The sequence below is a fragment of the Protopterus annectens genome, chromosome 2.part2 (assembly GCF_019279795.1).
Source record: "Protopterus annectens isolate FY-2018-M chromosome 2.part2, PAN1.0, whole genome shotgun sequence".
Taxonomy (NCBI): Eukaryota; Metazoa; Chordata; order Ceratodontiformes; family Protopteridae; genus Protopterus; species Protopterus annectens.
The window spans coordinates 1,106,704,784-1,106,727,674 of NC_056730.1; the positions used below are offsets into that span (position 1 = coordinate 1,106,704,784).

Consider the following 22,891-nt stretch of genomic DNA (forward strand, 5'->3'; position numbering starts at 1 on the left):
GGAGATCTAAGAATTCCCCGAGTCTCTTTTTAAAAAAAGACTGAGAGTAGGCCTGACATTAACATTGGAAATGCTCCCTTAAAGTATGAAGGGTTTTCCCCAAAGGAAAAATCCTCGGGTGGAGAGGCTGAAGGAATGGATTCCACTGCATCAGAATCCTCATAAGCAGAGAGAGGTTGCATGTCTTCATATTCAGAGACATCAGAGTCGGACTCATGTTTAGATAAAACTACTGGGGACAAATCTCTTTCTTTTGGAAGGGGTAGCTTGGCTTCCCCTGATCAGCATTATAAGGTCTTCTGCCATTTTAAGTATTTGAGACTGAGGCAAGGAAGCAGGTGCCAGAGATAGAGTTGTCAGTTTCTTGGGTGTGGTTAGTACCCTGGGCCTTAGAAACTCAATAGTTTTCAAAAGAACAGTAGACACTAAAGTCGTCAGTTTGTGTTGAGAATTGATAGTGCGAAGTACTTCCTCGGAAGCCGGTGCCTGCTCAGCGGCTCCTGACCCATCCAAGATAGAGACAACAACCGCAGGATCCTTAGTCGATGAAGAGTTTTGCGTCATACCGGACTCCGAAAGGGTCTCTGTAGCGGCCTGCGAATCCACAGAAGCGGGCATCAGGGGCTGCCAAAGCACCTCACTGAGAACTGGAGAACTTACAACTACCTTAACAGAAGCATCGTTGGTAGGTTTGGACCCGTGCGGTCCATCTGTCTTCATCCTTACTTTTTTTTGGAAGATCTGCTGTCGATATCTTACTGAAGCCATATCAGAAATCGAGGACTCAGAGCGAAAATATCTAGCTACAATAAGGGCTCGAAGACATAGTTCTGGAACTGAACAAAGCACAAAAGCGACAGCGGGGGACGTTGTGGTCTAGGCCTAAGCAAGTGACGCAGTAGGAATGAAAGTCTCGGTGTGGTATTTGCTTTCCACAGGCGAGACAATTGTTAACTTTATCTGACATCGGTTAGAGCAAGAAAAAAGGATCCCCAATGGGGTACTTGGCTTTAAAAGACTTCATTCGGAAAACGAAAACTCGGGTAGTGGCCAACCGGCACTTGTGCAAACTGCTCCTGCTTCAGGCTCCTCAGCATGAAAGATTGATGTAACGGTGTTGGCCGCCTTACTTCTTATTACTGACTACCTGATGTCAGTCCTGAAGCGACAGCAACTGACGCAGAAATACTAAGCCTTTGGTATTCGGGCCGACTAAGGGTTAACCTAGGCAGGGGTAATCCAAATGCGAGGACTGCAACAGTGAAACACGAACAACATCAGTCTTATGTGCCCCCCCATTTATTTATTTTACATTTGATAACTGGGAATGTCTGGCTGGACTAGCAGTCCTTTTTCAGCAGAGGCCCGGGGAGAAAGGCTCCACATTTAAGTAGAGCATTAGAACAGACATTAACATAGAATACATTAAGTAATGGTTACAATTTTTGTATTTATACAAGACAAGAATGTGGGTGTACAATGCATATTTAAAAAGTACATCAGCATTATAGAAAACTTACAGTTATATGTAGTATACACTACCTTCGTTGGTTAACATTAATGAAGGGACTAAATTTAGTAAGCATAAACATTCTATATAGTTTATGGTTTTAATTTTATTAAACAAAAATATATAGGTCACTAGTTGTAGAAATGAATAGGACAAAGGACTTGGGAGAATGAATGTTGTTGTTGCGTCTTTCGACTTTTCCCAGTTATGGGTTGCCACAGTGGAACTCCGGTCCGCTAATGATTGGTAGTTGATTTTTACGTGCAGAGTTACCAGCCCTGACGTACAACCTTCAACGAAGGTACACTCATTCACGCATGTCTCCACGCAGAAGACGCACTAGCTGAGAATCGAACCGGACAGCATCTTACTGAGAGGTGACAACGCTACCGCAGCACCACCACTGCGGGGGAGGAGACAGGATAATACAGTCAGAACTAGACAGGGAAGGGATATGTGTTAGAGAGAAAATCAGTGGAAGACATGGTAAGAAATAGTATAGAAAATGGACCCAGGTATACTGAGAATGTAAATATGAGTGAGCAGAACAGGCCAAAGGGGGAGCAGAGGACTGCAGAGGCACAGAGGGGAAATAAATGTTATAACATGGAATGTATCCGGGCTTACTAGCCCAGGGAAAAAAGACACTAAGTGAATGCAGGAAAAAAAAAAAAAAAAAGATAAACGCATGTTAATTGTGTTGTTGGAAACACATCTGAGTAATGAAGAACGTTAACAAGTTACAGTGGACGAACGACAGAGCAATGCAAAATCAAGTTATAAAATGGAGTCAGGAGGACAGATGTTATTTCTCTAGTAAATAAAAAGGCTAGAGATTATGGACAAAGCAGTAATGGAAGAGGACAGCTGCACAGCTAGGTAGAAAGGGAAATGCAGGGTGACTGTAACACTGGTATCAGTTTATACAACTGACAGGTGCAAAACTAAGTTGGATAAGAACAGCATTGTAAAAAAATCATTCAGCTCTGTAATACCTGGAGAATGGAATACGATTTTAAATCTCGATGCAATAGGCAGAAAATCCTCAAAACATTTGAAAACAGAACAAAGTGCCTTTAAAATATACTAAAAATCAATAGGTATTTGAGAAGCCAGCAAAATGCAAATTCAATGTGGTAACCCACTATAGCCTGAAGTGGAACGCTGGTCCGAGGGGGTGGGTTATGAAGCAAGGAACTAATGCCAACTCTCTGAAGAAGTTACCAATAATGTCAGATCACACAAAGGTGAAGCTCAAAATGAAAGAAGAACAAGTAAGAATAAGGATTTCTTGTTGGAGATCCAGTCTTCTGTTAAAGTCATGAAAACGTGAAGGTTAAATCTTACAGAGCCTGTTATATAGTGCAGGAAAAAAAGTGCATGTAATAGCATGGGAGAAGTTAAAGAAATAGCATGGGAGAAGTTAAAGAAATAGCATGGGAGAAGTTAAAGAAAAGGTTGAAAATGGAATAAAGGAATATGCAAGAAGAAAGAAAAAAAAAACAGAAGAGGAGAGTGATGTGATATTGACAATTATTGTAAAAGCAAGGAAAGCATTTAATGGAGGAAACCACAGAACAAGAGTTGAATAAAACAAAAAGTAAAATACAGCCAACCAAACACACACAGCCCACCCAGGCCCAATTCACCATAATATTTATTGAACACTTTCACCTAAATGACAAACCAAACAAACCAAACAGAGAATTAAATTTTTTTAAAACACACAAGCCATGTTGGAACATTTACAGAACACCTGCCAATAAAAACACTTATAGAACAGAAGTTGAAGAAAGAGATCATACAAGTCTTCAGGCAATGACAGTATCCCTACAGAATACTGGAAAATAGAGAAAGGCAGAGTTGTTAAACATTGGCAGGAACTGTAAACAGCTGATGAAAGACAGGAGTCAGAATTTGCCATGATAATACCGATATAAGTAAGGGACTGCGGGAAATGTGTTTCTACCATCCTACCGCAATTCTAAACCATAAATCAAAAATATTTCTGGAGTATTGCAGAAAAAATTATGAATGAAGACTACTATGGGTTTAATCAGTGAAAAAAGAGAAAGTATGATATTTTTAGGACACTGACCGTCACACAGGATGCACATGAGAAAGGAAACAAAAGTAGCTCTAGTGTCATTAGATGCCAGAAAGCAAACGATAGGGTGGACTGACATCTCATCACTCACTTGGAATAAATGAAATTTCCTTCACAGCTGATAATACTGCTGAATAACATACACTAGGGTGTAAGCACAGATGATAATAACTGGTGAATCACCACCAAGTGTATGGCCTTTTTATTCAAAATAAAAGAAATAAATGAAGAAAAAACAAAATAATATTTATCATTGGGTTTAAAACACAAAGGCAAATATGCAATATCACACTAAATGATGAAGAGGTCAATTAGCTAGACATATTGTTGAACGGAACCTATATGGAGTCATGGTAATCATCCTATGATAGGTACCAAAAGTACAAAAACTACAACAGTGAAAGTTACTTAATTCAGAACTTCATCAAAAGGTACTGGTTCTACACCGGGATTGAGTCCTCTATACTACATCTAAGGCAAGTCTTTTGGACATCAATGACCAATGTGATGGAGATTCAGATTAAGAATTGCCCAACAGATTTTTGTGTGGTCAGAAGAGAAATGTTGGGTGAACTGAAAGAGAAACATATTATGAAGGGATATCTTGGAGTCCTGGATATCAAAAGACATGTGAAGGCCAAGCAACTTGGCATATTTTGATGGATGTCAAGTTACTGGATATTCTGTGATCTGGAGTGATCTGGAAAAAGATGGTGGTATAATATAAATCAGCAGATGGGGGAACAGTTGACATTTTTAAAGCAATATGGGGGACCTCTGTGGACATGGCTAGATTGCCACTGATGGTATTAACTGGAGTTAAGTCTCAAAGTCACCAAAGGGATGGAGAAATTATATTTTTACCTGTATGAGGTAGCTTGGTGGGTGTAGGGGGGGGGGGCTTAGTCCTGAGAAGATGGTGACAGCTGAAAACTAGCATAAAGCAAAATTATGAGTGAAAATAATGATACGAGATGAGGTATATATGTGAAGTATGGCATACCAAAAGAAGCTTTTTTGCATTACAAAACAATTTAAAAAAAAAAAAAAGTTGAAGGGAGACCAAGAAATCAATAAACAGATCATATGGATAACAAGAGAGAAATATAATTTCTCACCTGTATAAAAACCATTAGGAGGAGAAGAGCAGTGGGATGCATCAGAAAAATTTAGAAATGTTTTGTGGGGGGACGTACTGAATGCCAAGATCTTGGAAACCATCTGTCCCACGCCAGGGAAAACAAAACAATGAAATAAATTTAGGATATCCGTTTAGAAGTCCCTCCACAAATATTTCTGTACAGCAGATACACTAAACTATGTCTCCTGCAGAAGATGGTACATGCTTAACGCGTGAAGAAAGGGAAAGAGGAGAATGATGGCATATTTTGGAGAATGTCATTTACTGCAACACTAAAAAAAATTACTTAAAAGATTTGGTAGGGTCAACAATTGGTAGCACAGGGGACATCCAAGATGGCTGCACATTTAGTAACAGCTTAACTCTAGCTCTCCCAGTAAAACAAACTCAGCAGAGAAAGCCAGTGGACTTGTACTTCTAGATAAATTTCAGTAACTGGTTATTAAGTGGACTACTGGATGCCAGAAAAAAAAGAAAGAAAAGAAAGAAATGCAGAGGACCTGAAAGGGAAAATCGGCTACAAAATGTGACAGAAAAAAACAAAACACTGACTGGGACGAATACTGCAGCTGTTCAGCAAAAAGCAATACAAGCTCCACATGCGACTTCCAGTGACCTAACAGACCGTACAAGACAAATGCACACAGACCCGATTGAAAATAAATGAAATACTGATACAGTATTTGTTTGTGTCTTTCGGCTTTTCCCGGTTAGGGGTAGCCACAGCGGAACTCCGGTCCGCTAATGATTGGCAGTTGATTTTTACGTACCGGCTTGCCAGGCCTGACGCACAACCTTCAACGAAGGTACGCCCATTCATGCATGTCTCCACGCAGAAGACGCTCTGAGAATCAAACCGGACAGTGTCTTACTGTAAGGCGACAACGCTACCGCAGCACCACCAAGTCAACTCAAATAACAAAAGTTTGGGAAAAATGGAAGAAGCTTTAAACAGATATTCAGATGAGGTGAAAAAAATAGGAGGATGCAATGAAGAAAATGCTGGCTGAATGAGACTGCTCAAGAAGAGGGGTTTCAAAAAGTAATAGAATTAGAGGACAGAGCACATAGGGAAACCTGAGATTTTCTGCAGTAGCAGAGAAGCTGGAAGAAACAGACTGTATTATTTTTTATGAAAGCACAAATAAGCAACTGGACTGGTACTTCATAGCAGGAGTTGTTAATTGAAAGGGCACATCATGTGTATGCTCCATATCTGGCCATGAGAAAGCAACCTAGACCTTTAATAGTAAAGATGCAATCCTACCAGTAGAAGGAATTGATTCTGACAAAAAAACTGTTGCAGAAGAACAAAATACAAAAAGCAGGAGACAGCACACGGTTTGTGGAGAATGATTAAACATTGTACACAGGCAGAAGAGGATTAAATTTGTTCCCCTATTCAGGGAATGTTGAGAAGCAGGCGTGAGATTCAACCTGCTGCACCCAGGTATTTTAAAAAACAGCCTTTCCTAAATGGACAAAATCATTTTTTGATGCAGTACATGCTAAGGAGGAAATACAAAAGTTTGTCCAACAAAAAGTGAGCTGTGAAACAGGAGGAGATTCTGCTTCTTGTTCTTTTGGTAATAAAGACCACAGAGACACTGTGCCAGTGAAACATCTTCCAATGTTTCAATTGAATATGTTTGAAAGAAGGAAAAAAAGCACAAGAGTCAACTGGAAGAATCAAGAGTATGTTGGAAATGAAGCAGAAACTATGTTTGAGAGATGGAAAGAACAGGAACAAAACCAGTAACTTGGAAATTGATATAGAGCAATAATTATATTCATGAAACATGACAGAACAAGAAAATCTGGAAATATTGGACTTTTGTGGACTCTGTTAAAGTTGTAGGGGAGTCTAAAACTTATGCCCTACTTCATGTCATTAATGTTTGGAAAAATACTTAACAGGGGAAAACAAATTACTTTTCTTCATTTCTTTTTAATATTTTTGTAGTGCATGATTTTATTTACATGCTATAAAGTAATTTTTCAGTTATTTCCAAGTGCAATGGGGATATTAATGTCAACATGTACTACTGTTATTTTCCCTCTCTCACTTTCTCCTTGTTGTTTTAAGAAATGTAGGGACTGCAAATTAAAAAAAAAAAAAAAAAAAAAGTCTGGTCAAACGACCATGACAAAATAAATGTTTATGCATTTTTTTTTTCATTCTTGCATAGGGAATGACTGTATTAAAGCTATTGGTTTAATCTAGTAACAAGTTTTAAGAAAAAACGGAGTAAATGAAAAAAAAAAATAAAAACACTGATGAAGCTTTTTTCTAGCAAATGTATGCCTATTAGCAACCCTGCATCTGGTCCTCATGTCTCAATGGAGACAATCTGATAAAGAGGAATACATTCAGAAAACATTATCTCTTAGCCATTCAAGTGTTTTCCTAGCTAGGAGAGCTACAAAGTTGAGACAAAAAACAAGACAGCACTTAGTAGAAGCACAGGGTGCACCATGCATCTGAACATGGATAACCTTTCTTTTAGGTTAACTCAAGTCCATGATTGTGGTTGTCAGTTTAGGACACTTGTTCCTGTTAGGAGGGTAAAACTTAAATATTTGAAAATGTATATAATAGTGTGTGCTAGTATTAAATTAATAGGTTTTAGGAGGGTACTGGGGGTGTTTTATTTTATTTGACAGCTTTCAATAAAACAAAAGTTGTGTTAAGATGCGACAGACTCACATGGGTATGAAACATCCTTCCAAACATTGTGGATGCATGTAATACAAAAGATGGAAATAGACATTTAACAAAAAAGCTGTTAGACATAAAAGATGGAAATAATATTTTTTTTAAAACACTATGATGCTTTCTGTAATGCCTTTAGCTGTCAATGGTCTCACAAATAAATACAAAAATGAAAGAGTAGTGAACTATATTAAAAATGTAGTGTGCAAACAGTTATGCTACAGGAAACATACTTGGAATGAACTGAACATGTGAATTTGATAAAGGTTTTCAGGATGGTTATTCAGCAAAATACCCAGGACAAAGGAAAAGAGAAGTAATAATATTAACTACAAGAAGAGCTCCAATAGTGATAGAAGATGATAAAAAATATAATGATGGGAGATTTGTAGTACTAAAAAGGCTAGTGGCAAGGGTGGAGGATTATACTGACATGTATTTTACATTCCACCTAAACCTGCTATAATGGAGCTTAAACTTCTAGGAGAAATAATCAACTTTCAGCAAGGAATATATCTTATAGGTGGGGACTAGAACTTGATTTGCAGCACTGAATATGTGCCTTTGGGGGTCCAGAAGGGAAAATATAACAAAAGGAGGGTAGATTTTTGAAGAAATTTATGAAAATATTATTTAGTATGTATATGTGAATTCAGTACTAGGAGTTTGGAGTGAATTTACATATTATTCCCCAAAATACAGAAACTGGGATAGGCTAGACAGAATTTGTACTTCACGGGAACATGTGCATTTAAATGAAAGTCTTGATATGCATCCAATAACTATTTCAGATCATGCACCAATAACAACTAAAATAAAAACACAGGGTAAGCAAAAAAAAAAAAGTGAGACACTGGCGTTTTTCCACCTATCGAAGAGAAATGGGTAGTGAAAATTATACAGGAGCTATTAGAGAAGACAGAACTTCTCCTGAAAATATAAGTAGGGAGTAAAGTGGAGTTTAAAAACAGGATAGAAAGAAAAGGAGATATGGTTAAGAAGTTACATGAATTATTTAGAGGGACTAACAAATGTTAAAGTATTGCAGAATACAGGAAATCTCATAGAACAAGAAGAGCAACTGCAGAATGCTAAACAGAAAATAAGGGATTACCTCAATAATATGCATGAGTTTAGCAAGACTGCTGTTAAACTGTTTGATCATTTTAGAGCACAAAATCATTTAGCACAACGACTCAGGCAACAGAAAGTAGAAAGGGCTGTCACCACGCTTAGGGAGCCTATAACAAGGAAAATAGAAAGAGATCCTGTGGAAGTATTAGAAATATTTCAGAAATTCTATAAAAGTCTATATAAAACAGAGAAATATGAAAAATCAAGAAAATGTACAAATGGAAATATTTACAGAAGAACAACTTAATAGACCAAAGTTATAGGTAGAACAGGATCAACTAAGAACAGTTAGGATAGGAAGAGAAGAGATACAAATGGTGATGTATAAACAATCTACAGGAAAGTCCCCAGGAAAAGGATGGTATTCCTGTAAAGGTTTGGAAGTTAGGGTGGAAAAATTATAAAGATCTGGAAGGTTTTAACAGTATTTTAAGAGAAGTACCAACATCCTGGAAGAAAGTGGTGGTAGCTATAATACCTAAACAGGGTAAAAATCCATCAGCTCCAGCTTCCTGCAGGCCCATTTCAATACTAAACCATGATTATAAAAAGTGTTTCTCTATAATGGCTAAAGAAATGGCAAACGTGATGCCAAAAATCAGCAATATGGTTTTGTGAAGGGGAGGCAAACATTCAAAATTAACTGAACATTGATCCAGAGGGAATCAGAATAGAAGAAAATACCACTGTTGTTTGTGAGAGTCTAGATGCAGAGAAAGCATTTAACAGAGTAAATTTGGGCTTTATGAGCAGGACAATGGAGGCAGTTGCATTTCCTCATAAAATTATAAGGTTGATTGGAAGGATACGATAGGTCGAATGCGAAAATTAAAGTGGATGGGTTCTTCTCTGATAAATTCTGTTTGAGCAGAGGAACTAGGCAGGGGTGTCCTCTTTCCAATTTGCTATCTGCATTAACTAGGCAGGGGTGTCCTCTTTCCAATTTGCTATCTGCATTATAGATTGAACCACTGGCAAAGAAAATAAGGGACTCAGAAATTCAAGGATATAATTGGTACGTTAGTCAAGAAAAGCCGACTCTACTTGCAGATATTTTACACCTGATAAAACCAGAAAAGGACGTTACATTGTTGTGGAACATTTTGAGACAGTTTTCAGGATTCAAAATTAATGAAGCTAAAACAAAGGAAATAGTAGTAAATTATGTACCCAGATACGCATTGGTTCAGCAATATCCATATTTTTGAGAACATGATAAAATTAAGTATCTACGAGTATGGATTAAAAAGGATTCTGGTATGGCAGCTAAGGATATGTGGGAAGACATTAAACAAAAGATAATACAAAAACTGAGAAAATGGAAGCTCTGTTATATGGACATGGATAGTAAGACAAGCAGTTAAAATGTTTTAGTCCCTTTAAACTTATACACAGGTCAAGTACATATTTATCAACCAGAGAAGTTGTGGACAGCAATTAATAAAAAGCCGAAGGATTTTATCTGGGAGGGAAAGACGACAACAGTCAAGTGGGATAAGTTGATTCTGCCAACAGACAAGGCAGACTGGGATTACCAGATTTGAAGGGGTATTCCAGAGCTGCACATTTAAGGCTCCTATACATACCACAATCAGTAACCTGAATTCAAAGTTGAAGGTGATGATGATAATAATGAACCGGGGGGGGGGGGGCTCAAGAAACAAGGAGAGACTGGGATTTTGGATACAGACCTTTGAGGAAAATAATAATCATACAGAATATTACATTCATAAAGTAACAGAAAGTACTTTAAGAACTAAGCCAACTCGGGAATGAAGATATGAGATTCTGCCAATAGGGATGACTCCAGTTAGAGATACAGACAATAAGCAAGAGGGGGTTGGAATTTATTGGAGAAAATTAGCAAAGGAGCCAGGGTATTGGGAGCAAATAACTAGAGAAGGAAAAGTAACAGAATGGGAAGATGCCAAGAATTTATTTGGACTGCAGGTCAGAAATTGCCTTCCCTAGCAAGGATTGATATCAGAGTATGGGCAAAGAAAAAGAAACTGGGGGCTCCTAAATGAAAAACCAGCACTGGTAGCCTTTTTAGTAGAATTTAGAACAGAATGAGGTTAAAAAAGGATTAATTAGTACAGCATATAAAAATATTGCATGACAACTATAAGAATCAACCACAAGAGGTTAGAAAGGATTGGAAAGAGATTGCATAAGCAATTCATAAAGAAACAATGGGGGATACAAGTTGTCTCTCAAATATGCAACAAAATCTAGAAGATTTAGGATTTTTGCTCGGAAATGTTTACATGGATATTTTTATACACGAAGTAGACCCCAAAGAATTTAACCACAGGTAAACAGCAAATGTTAGAGGTGTGATGGGGAAGAAAGATGCAATTGGGAACGTGTTTTCTGGGAGAGTAATGAGTTTGGCAGACTTTAAAAGATTCCCTGCAGACAACTATCAGAACTACTAGGTGAGCAAATTGGTGTAACTAGGGAAATGATTTTTCAGAGCTATGACATTGAATCAGAATGGCTTAGACATAGTAAGGCCTTGTGGAGTCTAATTATGGTGGCTGCCAAATATGCAATTACTAGAAAATGGAAATCAGTCTAATCCAACTGTACTAGAAGTAGTTACTACAGCAACACAGATACAACTGGAATTGGGATCTTTAGAAAAGGGTAGGAGCAAATTACATAAGAAAAAATGAGAACTGTGGGAACAATACATACAGGGGAGGAATGAGGTTTAAAAGAAGGCATGATTTGAATGAGCTACATAAATGACTGATCGACAATGATTGGGTAGATTATAATGTTTGCAACTAAAACTATGCCAGTATGGTTTGTGATGTACAATGTCTGCAACTAAAATTATGTCAATATGGTTTGTGATATAAAATGCTTGCAACTAGGATTATGTCAATATGGTTTAGTCACGTAAATTTATGATTATTAAATTATCACTTATGACAGGCAAATTAAAAAAAAAAAAAAAAAAAAACACACAAAGTAGCACAATAAACGTAACCTAGGGAAGGGATAATTACCTTGGCAAGGCACTGCTAGAGATACTGTGAATACTTGTTAATAGCGAAAAGTCAATAACTAAATAAATGGGAAAGAATGGAAAGCCCAACTACTGAAGAGGTACAAAGTTTAGTGGAAAGTTTCAGGATACAATTGGACTGAGAAATGAAAACGCATACCCAGAAATGTATGAACTGATGGCTTTCCAGGATAAATTAACTGCATTATGGTACAGGTTTCTTAGGAGAGAACAACAGGGTTGAACTATGAAAAAGTAAATGGTGATGTAACTGGTACCTTATGTTTCCTGTATATACACTGTACGCAGTTTATATACAGAGTTCACTTTCATTATAGATTTTTTTTGGTTAGGGATAAGAGACTGTATTGTATTAAATGGTTGGCAGACATAAAAGTGTTCGCTTTAGAAACACAGTGCAACTGACAGTGTTGGACTGTAACCGTATGCATTAAACTACACCATGCATAAGGAATGCACAGTTCATACTGGTGAACAATAATGACTACATATATGTTTAACAAAAACAAATACATCTCAATGCAACGTTTTAAGTGATACACATATATTACATATCAAAAAAGTTTCTAATTTTAAAATCAGTGTGCCAAGATCCTAATATTTTAAATAATGCTGAATGACTTTTTCCAGTGAATTTTTTTCCATTAGGTCTACATATATTCATAAACAGAAATGTGTAAAGATAATACAAATCTTTTACCATATAAATCTACAATAAATCAGTAGTTCTCAGTTATTTAAAATATTTACTGACCATTGGATTTGCTACAAACATCCAATCCTTTAACAAATGTGTGTGTTCATAAACATATAATTTAATACAAATCTTTTACCATATAAATCTACAATATCAGTAGTTCTCAGTTATTTAAATGTCAATATTTACTAACCATTAAATTCTGAAAGGATTTGCTACAAACATCCAATCCTTTATCAAATGTGCGTGTTCCTAAACATATAATTCTTTCAGAACTCTCAATTTCACTGGAGTTTTAAGCATTTTTTTTTTTTTAATTGCTATACACACAATGTAGAAATACCTTACCAAAATCAGTATCTTATTTTAAATTTAGAAATAGGAATTACCATGTTGTATGCATGTGTTTTTGGGGTATACACAGGAACCACTGCAAGCAAACAAAATAATAATATAACTAGAGAAAAGACAGAATTGTCTCGTGAATACTGCAGCTGTAAAGTATTAGTTATCACTGAAAAACTTGGCAAATATTACACTAATACTTAATAGATGAACTTAGACAAAGTTATATCACTACCAGACTACAGAATTGTAAACTGGATTGTTTCTTGTTCTGTCTTATTATATAGCCAATGTCACACTGATTATGTCACTTAACAGGTACTGTATATTGTACGTCTTTCGGCTTATATGATATGTTAGGGGTTGCCACAGCGGAACTCCAGTCCACTAATGATTGGCAGTTGAATTTTAGGGTGCCAAGCTGCTGGCCCGATGCCCAACCTTCAAAGAAGGCACACCCATTTACGCACACACCTACCTGCATGTCTTTGGACGTCATTTGACCGTGGGGAGGACATGCAGACTCCACAGAGAAGGCGCTCCAGCCGAGAATCGAACAGGAGAACTTCTTGCTGTAAGGCGACAATGCTAACCGCTGTACCAGGTACTGTATATATATTACTGTAAAATTAATTTTTGCTATATCAGAATACATTAAGTTGCTGTAAAAGTTCATTATTTTGTTTTGTATATTTTTTCTACACTTGGTAGCTTCTTTCTCCAGGACCCCTAATGAACATGGAACTGGGTCAATAAGGTTAACCTGGTCAACAAAATATAAAACACCATAAAATTTGGTCAATAAGGTTAACCTGGTCAACAAAATATAAAACACCATAAAATTTGCTTTTTTTGAGACTGTAACCACATAAAATTCCCCAACATTAACAAAATATGTTTAAATCTGGATAAACAAAACTAGGCAGTATTCTGATGCATTGTTATTTTAAAGTAATGAAGACTACCCTTTAGTATTTGCTCTAAAGTACATACATTGCTAATATTACTGCAGGATTTTATTTTGCATATAGTTAGGGTATACAGTACTATTGTTTTTTTCTGATTTTGTTGTAAACGATAAAAATTCTTCTGGCAAGCAAACAATGTTTGTACATCTGTGCAAGTCAACATAAAATGCAACACAACACCAAATCACCAAGCTTTTAACAAGTTCAACAACAAAAAAAAAATATCTATAGTCACCTAAAAGTACAAAAAGCAACAAAATATACTGCATACCCTTATTGGAGTAACAGGTTCCTCTTTTCTATGCTTTGTCTACTGGAAACATTTCTGCTGGCAGTTATAAAAATTCCAATTTCTTATCATTAAGAAAGAAAAGCTAAAAGGCAATGGATAGATTCTACGAAAATAACCAGCGTGGAATTCTTTACAATACTGATATTTAGGATGTCACAATAATATACAGCAAGTACATAATGTACTCAGAATCCAAACTGGTAATGCGACATTAAATTCAAACACACAATGTAGTTAGCATAGTTACAATGTCTAGAAATTAATTTCATAAACACAGGTTTTTGTATAGCGGTCATCAATCCAACATTACATACATTGTTCAGTTCCCGCCTTCCCTTAAATCTCACTCCTCTACATTATTCTACGTGTTGTTCCCAAAACTTCAATTTTTTTCCTCTATATAAATTTGCTCCTACCCATTTCTAAGCATCCCACTTCCATCTCTGTTACAATTTTCAGTACTTCAAAATACAGTTGGTTTAGACTTCAATTTCCATTTTTCTAGTTGTGATGAGAGGAGTACCTCTCAACTATATGGATTTTTGCAGAATGTACAGATTTTTGCCTCATATTAAATTAATGGTCAGGCTCTCATACAATTGTGGTTTTCTGGGAAATCACTGACAAATCTTTAAGGGTTAAAGTCAGAAAATAAAGACAGATATTTGAGTTTCAAGTTTCATACCCTTCAGAAAAGTCATGCTAATACAATACCTGTTATTCTATCAACTTAACTTTCTAAGTTTGTAAGAGCAGTATTTAAAGTGTCCACATTTTTTGGGCCTTTGTCCCTCCATTATTTATTGCTTTGTCCAGATTTCTTGCTCCAAAAGGTTGAGAGGTATGGCAGGAGATACAAAATTCTAGCTAGCTTGGCCGACAGTAAATAAATTATATGTCACTGATGACTATCGAAATGATTTCTGTAAGCTGCTGGTGTTACAAATGTATTAGAACTGTATGTCATATGTATATCAAACTGCTTTTACAGACGTGCGCTGAAAAGGGCACTTGCAAAAATGCTTGTGTTTAAAATAGAACCACAGTGTACCCTACTGGAAAATGTACATACACTATTGTAACTGTTTAAATATATATAACTAACAATGGAAACTGGGATACAGGAGGTTAACCCAGTCTAGTAAATTTTAGAAAAACAACTGAATTTAAAATTACTTTACAGGCTATGCAATAAAAATATGGTATCTTTCAGTTTCCAATGCAGCCAGAGACACAGTATGTACTGAAAAGCTTTCTGTATTGTCTTTAGGGTGAATTAGTTACTAGTCTTGAAAGTATGAAGAAATGCAATTGTTTTATGACTTCCAGCAACTGTCAAACATATGAGGTCTATGTATTTTCACTGGTAGATGATAAATACTGCCAGCTTCCAGCAGTGGGGTTTCGCCTGGAAACTAGAGTCAGTTGACAAGAAGTGATGTCATTCTGCAAGCTATCCCAGTAGCAATATTTGAGATATTAAATTGAGAAGTCTCTTGCTGAGACAGAGCATTCTGTACTCTGTCTTGGACCTGGCAACAAGAACCATTCACCACACATCTGCCTTGCTCTTAAGTAAGTTAACTAGGTTACAGTAATTATTTTATATAGTCAGGAATATGTAGTAAAACTTAGTTTAGATAGTTTTCTTTATTTGAAACTGTCCTGCAATATTGTTCTAAATATTTTCCGTGGTTTGGAACTCTGTCACTGTGAACATATATTTAGTATAGATTTGTTCTTTTTTGTTCTTATTTATTATTAAATATATTTAAACATTTCATTGTGGCTGATATTTGTACAGATATTTAAGTTTTGAGTGTACTGTGTGGGCCACTCCCAACAGCCTTGCTCTTGTTCAAACTACCACTTGTGTTAATATTAACATTACAAAGCAAGACTGGACATCCTTTGTTAAGGGCCTTAAGGTAGCAGACAAGGAGTTGGCTGGTGGCAGTGATAACTACCTTATAGTCTGGGCAAAAGGGGCATAGCTAGTAAACCTGTGTCAGCCTTTCCCAGGTGTGTGTGTGTGTACAAATCAAATCTCAAAGAGTGTGTGTTTCAGCTACTTGGGCAAGGACACGAAGCAATGGTTGGACAGAGCAGGTGCTGGAGGTCTTGACTTAGCCACTCGGCTGAGATCTCAACTCTATAGCTGTGCCAGTGGTAAGTCTTATTGAGGATGTGCAGAAAGATGGAGAAACCAACCCCAGACTGACTGTGGTCTCTGTGTGCTCTTAAGGGAAATTGCACTCTATGAAGAAAGCTGCATCTAGAAATAATGTGCATGTACTTGCTATTCTCCCACTGTTGCCAGTGGTGGAGATTGTGGCTCCTTGATTACTGGTCCAGTAGTGGGTCGTCACACTAGTAACTTCTTTTTGTTGTAGCCACGCTATGTCTAAGCAATTCACAACTTGTACCCAGCTCAAAAATAAACAAATGTTAACTATTAATTAATTTCCTTAGTTACACCTGTGTGTTCACTCACTATTTTTGATGAGAGAGTGTTTTGTCAACTCATTACACTCCCCACAACATATCTTCCAGTTACCGCTTTATTCCCCATCACACCTACAACATTTGCCATCTACTTGAGGAAAACTGTTTGGCATCTGCTTGGGGGTATGAAAATCCTCATGAAAACACTTCCATGCAAAAATCCTAAATCTTCTAGACTTTGTTGCATACTTGGAAACCATACACATGTCATCCTATTGCTTCCTTCTTCAGTCTCTCTTCCCAATCTTTTCTAACTGACCTCTGATTGATTCCTATACTTCTTGTACAATATTATAAACCCTATTAATAATCCTTTTTTCAGCAGCTTCTGTTCTAGAGTCAACTAAAAACTCTACAGGAGCAAATCTTTCACTTAGCATTCCCCTAAGCCTTTATCTTTGCCTATACTCCGATATCAATCCCTGATAGGGAAGGCAGCCTGTAGCCTGTAGTCCAAATGTCCTCCTAGCCTCTTCCCATTCTACTACCTTTCTCTCTCTAGTTATTTGCTCCCAATACCTTGGTTCCTTTGCCAGTTTTCTCCAATAAATTCTATCCCCCTCTTGCCCATTCTCTGTACCCCTAGTTGCAGTCATTCTGAACAGCAAAATCTCCTTTCTCAGTTTGGTTTCGTTCTTAGAATATTTTGTGGTAATTTACAAATAAAATATTCTATATGGCTGTTATTCTCTCCTTATTTCTTCACTGTTCCCCCGTTTCTTCATCACCATCATTATGTTTTTCCACTTTGATTTATAGTTTTCTGCCTGTATCGTGTATACTAGCCTTAACAGTTTATCTCTAAAATATTATTTTAATCAAGTAAACGTAAACCACCTTGTTCACTTGACCCTTATCCTCTTCACATCCCAGATTAATTACTGAAGAACTGACTTGTCCACAACTTCTCTTCTGGTTAATAAAAGATGCCTGGCCTGCATTTTCATTGATTCTAATCTTGCTATCCATAAACTGAGAAACTGGAAGCTCTTGTTTTTGTATAACATTTTGTTTAGTCTCTTCCTGCATATCCTTAGCTGCCATAACGCATACTCCTAAATATTTTAATTTGGTGTCCCCACAAACATGGGTTTTGCTGGACCAACTTGTGTGTGGGTACGTAGTCTACAACTACAGCCCCTGTTTTATCTTCATTAATTTTAAATCCCCAAAACACTTGAAACTATCACAAGTTAAATGTCACTTTCTGGTTTTATCAGGAACAAAATATCATCATCTGCACATCAAAACCAACACTTTCTGATTACCATACCAATTATATCCTTGAATTTCTGAGTCCCTTATTTTCTTTGCCAATGGCTCTAAATATAAAGCAAATAACAAAGGGGAAAGAGGACACCCCTGCCTGGTTCTATCTCCTATCCCACACATCAGCTATTATACTGAATCAGAAAATGCAAATGCCTCTAATGCCCTACTCATAAAACCCCAGCTTACCTTGTCGAATGCTTTCTTTGCATTAAGACAACACCAGCAGTACTTTCTTACATTCTGCTTCCATCTGGATCATAAACTACTCTAGTACTTTCTTACATTCTGCTTCCATCTGGATCATAAACTACTCTATTAATGTAAATCACAATGATCCACATATATCAATTTTGACAACACCTTTGTCATTTTTTAGCTATATATATATATATATATATATATATATATATATATATATATATATATATATATATATATAAACACTTCATAATAACTCAATCTTCTCTTTCGCTGTTCCCGTTAGGGGTCACCACAGCGGATCATCTGTTTCCATTTCTTCCTGTTCTCTGCATATTGCTCTGCCACACCAACCACCTGCATGTCCTCTCTCACCACATCCCTAAACCTTATCTTAGGCCTTCCTCTTTTCCTCTTACCTGGCACCTCCATCCTTAGCATCCTTTTCCCAATATACCCAGCTTCCCTACTCAGCACATGTCCAAACAAACGCAATCTCGCCCGTCTCCAAACCATCCAACCTGAGCTGACCCTCTAATATACTGATTCCTAATCCTGTCCATCCACACCCAGTGCAAATCTTAACATCTTTAACTCTGCTACTTCCAGCTCTGATTCCTGCCTTTTTGTCAATGCCACCGTCTCCAACCCATATAACATAGCTGGTCTCGCTACCCTCTTGTAGACCTTCCCTTTCACTCTTACTGGTACCAGTCTGTCACAAATCACTCCTGACACTTCTCCACCCATTCCACTCTGCCTGTACTCTCTTCATCACCTCTCTTCATAACTATGGTTTAAAATTGAAATGGGCCTATATGAAGCCAGGTTTGAAGAGTCTTTACCATCTTTAGGTATTACAGCCACCACAGCTTTCTTCCAGGATGTTGGTTCTTCCCTTCCTTTTAAAATATTGTTAAAACCTTCAAGATCTTTACCACTTTCTTCTCTACTAGCTTCCAAACTTACACCGGAATATGACTGAATACAATCTATTCCTGGAGACTTTCCTTCACATTGTACACGCTGTTTTGTACCTTGCTGTTTTCATTTCATCTCTTCCTATCTTTGCTCTTGAGCCTCATCTACCTCTAACCTTAGCACATTTAAGTCTTCCATAAATGCTCAACACATTGTTCATATAATTATTAAAACCAGGGCATCCTGCAACATTGACTGCACTACCACTTGCTAACAAATAAACTGTTTGATTCAACAAAAGTCCAAGCATTTCACTGCAAAAACATTAAAGGACCAAGTTCTGCATAGTGCCAATGAACAGGCTATACTTACATGTTTTGGAATTGGAACACTCATTTCCCCTTATCTGGCAATTAACACATGCAGCAACAACCTTAACCATGAAAGTCCAGGCTCCCATCAATTTTCTCCATTACCCTTCAAGCCAAACTGAGTGACCACCACTACAAAAGATATGCTTACTCCTTTAATAACTCCCGTCAAATGAATCTCATAGAAAATATTCAGAGTTAGCAGTGGAAACCAGTATAACTACTAACTTGTGTAAACTCCAAATAAAATTTACAGCCATTACCTCCTATAAAATACATTCATAAAATATGTTAATTGTAAGACTACAGTGATGACCTTAGTGAATGGCTCTACTAACCCATAAGCAATAATGCAATCATAATTTTCATTGCTCTGGTATACAGCCAAATGTCAGACGACTTCTAGCAACAACAAATTTGCCAAACATTCAGTGACTAAATACATTCAGTAGGTGATAAGTACTTAATACTTTATGTGAAATTAACAGCAGCTTAAAACTGGTAGTTATACCCAAAATACTGTGCAATTGCAGTGTATAAATGAACTCAGATCTAAATGCACAACTACATAACACTGAAAAATAAACAGTACGCAACCAGCATAAACTGCTAGGAGAAAGGCTTTTACATTTGAAACACTTCTAAAATTAATCTGCCAGTTTGCTCAGTTGATAGTTAAACAACAAATTTGAGCAGATTTTGGTTTAAAAATTTTCTGCTAAAACTCTGGGTACAACTTTCCTATAAATAAACTACAGGTGTGTTATGAGGTCATTTCAGTTACCCATTCATAATGGCACCAAGTAACCATAGTGACCTGAACTTTGTCATTGATGTCAGAACTGTTGTCAGGTTACACCTCAATGGAGAAATGGCCCTGTTATCACCACACACACACACACACACACACACACACACACACACACACACACACACACACTAAACTTTATACAACTCACTCCCACTGGGTAACAGTGGCACTTGCTAAGCAGTTGAAATAATTCAGCTGCATCTCATAATACACCACACACACACAGTGCAGCCTAAAAGCAAGCTACACTGTGCATTAATTCAGGGAACTCCTGTCACCTTGTGTGTGTGCGGAAGGGGGCAAGAAAAAGCACCTCAAGTCTTCCATTTGCTGTGCTTCCAGTTATACAGGATAAGTACATCCACCGTTTATCTGCCAAAGCAGCAAAGCTGTACACCAGCCTGTCTTCAAGGACCAAAACTACTGGCAAGTTCAGAGATTTTTATAGTGACTTCCTGTGTAACTGACACCTGGATACTGAACACCACCAGAAATGTGATGCTACTTCTGAATCATGTATTTACTGCTGCACCACCTGTTTCCCTATGCAGCAGTTTAGTGGCTTGTGATGTCATGACTTTCCACCAGACATTTCATTTTATTTACCTATTACACGGGTTCTGTTAAGGAGGCCAGATTAACTTTCTGATTGCGAGTATACCCCTACACACACACAAAGAAAAGAAAATGCTGTTCTGCTACTTCAAAAACAACAGTAAAGGCAGGCTAAAGCAAAGCCTGGAAATGTATCAAACCCAACTCTTACCCCAAATTAAGTTTTCATGTAATGTTTCACCAGCCTAAGAAGAATTAAAGGATGTTTCCAGCTGTCACTCCACATGAATGATTTGCACACAACAGTTATTTACCATGTCTAAGTAAACAGCCTTATTGGTCATGACTGTTTACTTATCAAACAAAGTCCTTACGGCTGTGCAAATTAAGCCCATAAACACTTCCTGCAGCCTCATTTTTGGCGGTGTCTTAAATCCAAGAGTACCAAGAAAACGTGAAGCTTTTTCATATAAATTACAAGAATTTAAAGGAACATCTGATTAGATTAACTACAATGTACATTTTGTAACAGTTACTACACAAGGTGGAGAACAAAGGTGTGCATAAACTAATCTAGATAAAAATTATAAAGATCAAAATAAAGAATAATGCAGGGAAAACAAACGTGTGTGCACTACCTCCTAATATTACCACAGTCTTTCCAAAAAGAACAAGACCAGCACCACACTATACTATCCCCTCCTTGTGCTCAATGCAGCACAAAGTCAACATGCAGTATGTGCACCAAAGCTTCCACTTGTCACCCGCACAAGAAAACCGGTGAGCTGAAATAACCACACCGCTGAAATTAGACCAATTCTCCCAATCCCACAGTAAACTTTCTCATTTTGTACTTTCGGTCTGAATCTGTGCTAAATAATCAACTACTTCACAGGTTATTTTTTATTACAAATTACGTAGACTAATAATAAGACAACTCTACAAGCAGGGCACGCTAAATAATACGAAATTTCAATATTCTGAAAGCTGCGGAACAAAACTCAGAACCACAAGTAATAAACGCCTAAATACCGACATAACCAAGGACAGGTTAACCCCCCCCCCCCAAAAAAAAACGAATATAAACACAGTAAGTAAACAATATACGTTGGGTAATAGCACGCAAAACAGCCACGTTTATATGCATGTTTAACTACAATTAAACTTAAAAGAACATATCAGTCTACTATTCTGAATGCACCTTGCTCAGACAGATATGAAGCACTTAAAATCACAAAACTCGAAATAAGCACTTTAACAAGTAGCATGCCGTTAAGGTTTAATTCATAGGTCAGTTTGTTGATAAATAAAACACGTGAACTTCTCTCACCTCGTTCAATCCTGCCGATCCGCGCCGTCCCCACAATCTAAATAATAAGGTTCAAATGTGCATGACCAGTTGTAAGAAACACAAATGTCAAATACCCAGCTTACGAAAGCATGGAAAAAAGCCGAGCTGTTGCAAAAAAAGTTTACTGTACAGTCGGGTACCACTCAGAGAACTACATTTTTGTTTGAAATAAATCCTTCCTTTAATCCCCACAGTCAGTCACACTCTTGAGTCTTTGTACAACCCTGACAACCAGCCAACAAGGGAATCTCAATGCGTATCTCTGTGACTCCCAGGTTCTTTGCGCAAGCGCAACACGCTAAATGAGAGCCTTTATTTCCACAAGTGCAAGAGCACCTCCCCTCCCCCCTAGAGGTAAGTTTGTTTCTGAAAGAACAAACAGGGACGTACTTGTCAACCTTTTGGCATCTGTCAGCATGCCCTGATGAGTAGCCAAGCATACGTCCTGAAGCTGTGGTGTGCAAATTAACTTCCGAGGATTAGCATTCTGCACTTCTAAAGGGACATCAAGTGTAGCACCTTCGTATCCAAAACTAAAACAGAAAGTGAACAAGAAAAATGGAATTGTGTCGTTAGCTGCTTATTGTGGACACTGATGGGTTTTGTTATATACAAGAAAATGAAGCACTACCTTGCATTTCTAACTGCATAATTAGGTCATACAACACGGATAAGAGGTTATTGAGGATAACATTGTGGGATCTTGGAGTATGGAGCTGATTTAGCCACCGAACTAGCTAACGCCAGCACTGCCTTTCATTTCTAGTAGCATATCTCTCAAGTGTACCTCATTACGAGGAACGTACCTCATTTGAGGTCTTAAAAAGTTCATGTTCCTCAAAGTTCCACATTGAAAGACTGTCACACATTCAGTGTTTGGAACTTTATTTAGTGAAATCCATGGTAAATAGAAATTGATCATATTAATTCATTAAAAGATCTTATTTATAAGTGAAACTAGCA

At 37.2% G+C, this 22,891-nt stretch overlaps 1 long non-coding RNA gene across 1 annotated transcript in view; it reads right to left on the bottom strand.

The window, feature by feature from the left end:
* LOC122795895 overlaps positions 1-22,200 on the bottom strand; it is a 567,664-nt gene extending 545,464 nt beyond the window's left edge. The window contains exon 1 of the long non-coding RNA XR_006363880.1: positions 21,908-22,200. This is a non-coding gene — a long non-coding RNA (uncharacterized LOC122795895). The remainder of the gene's footprint in view (positions 1-21,907) is intronic.
* Between the last annotated feature and the right edge of the window lie 691 nt (positions 22,201-22,891).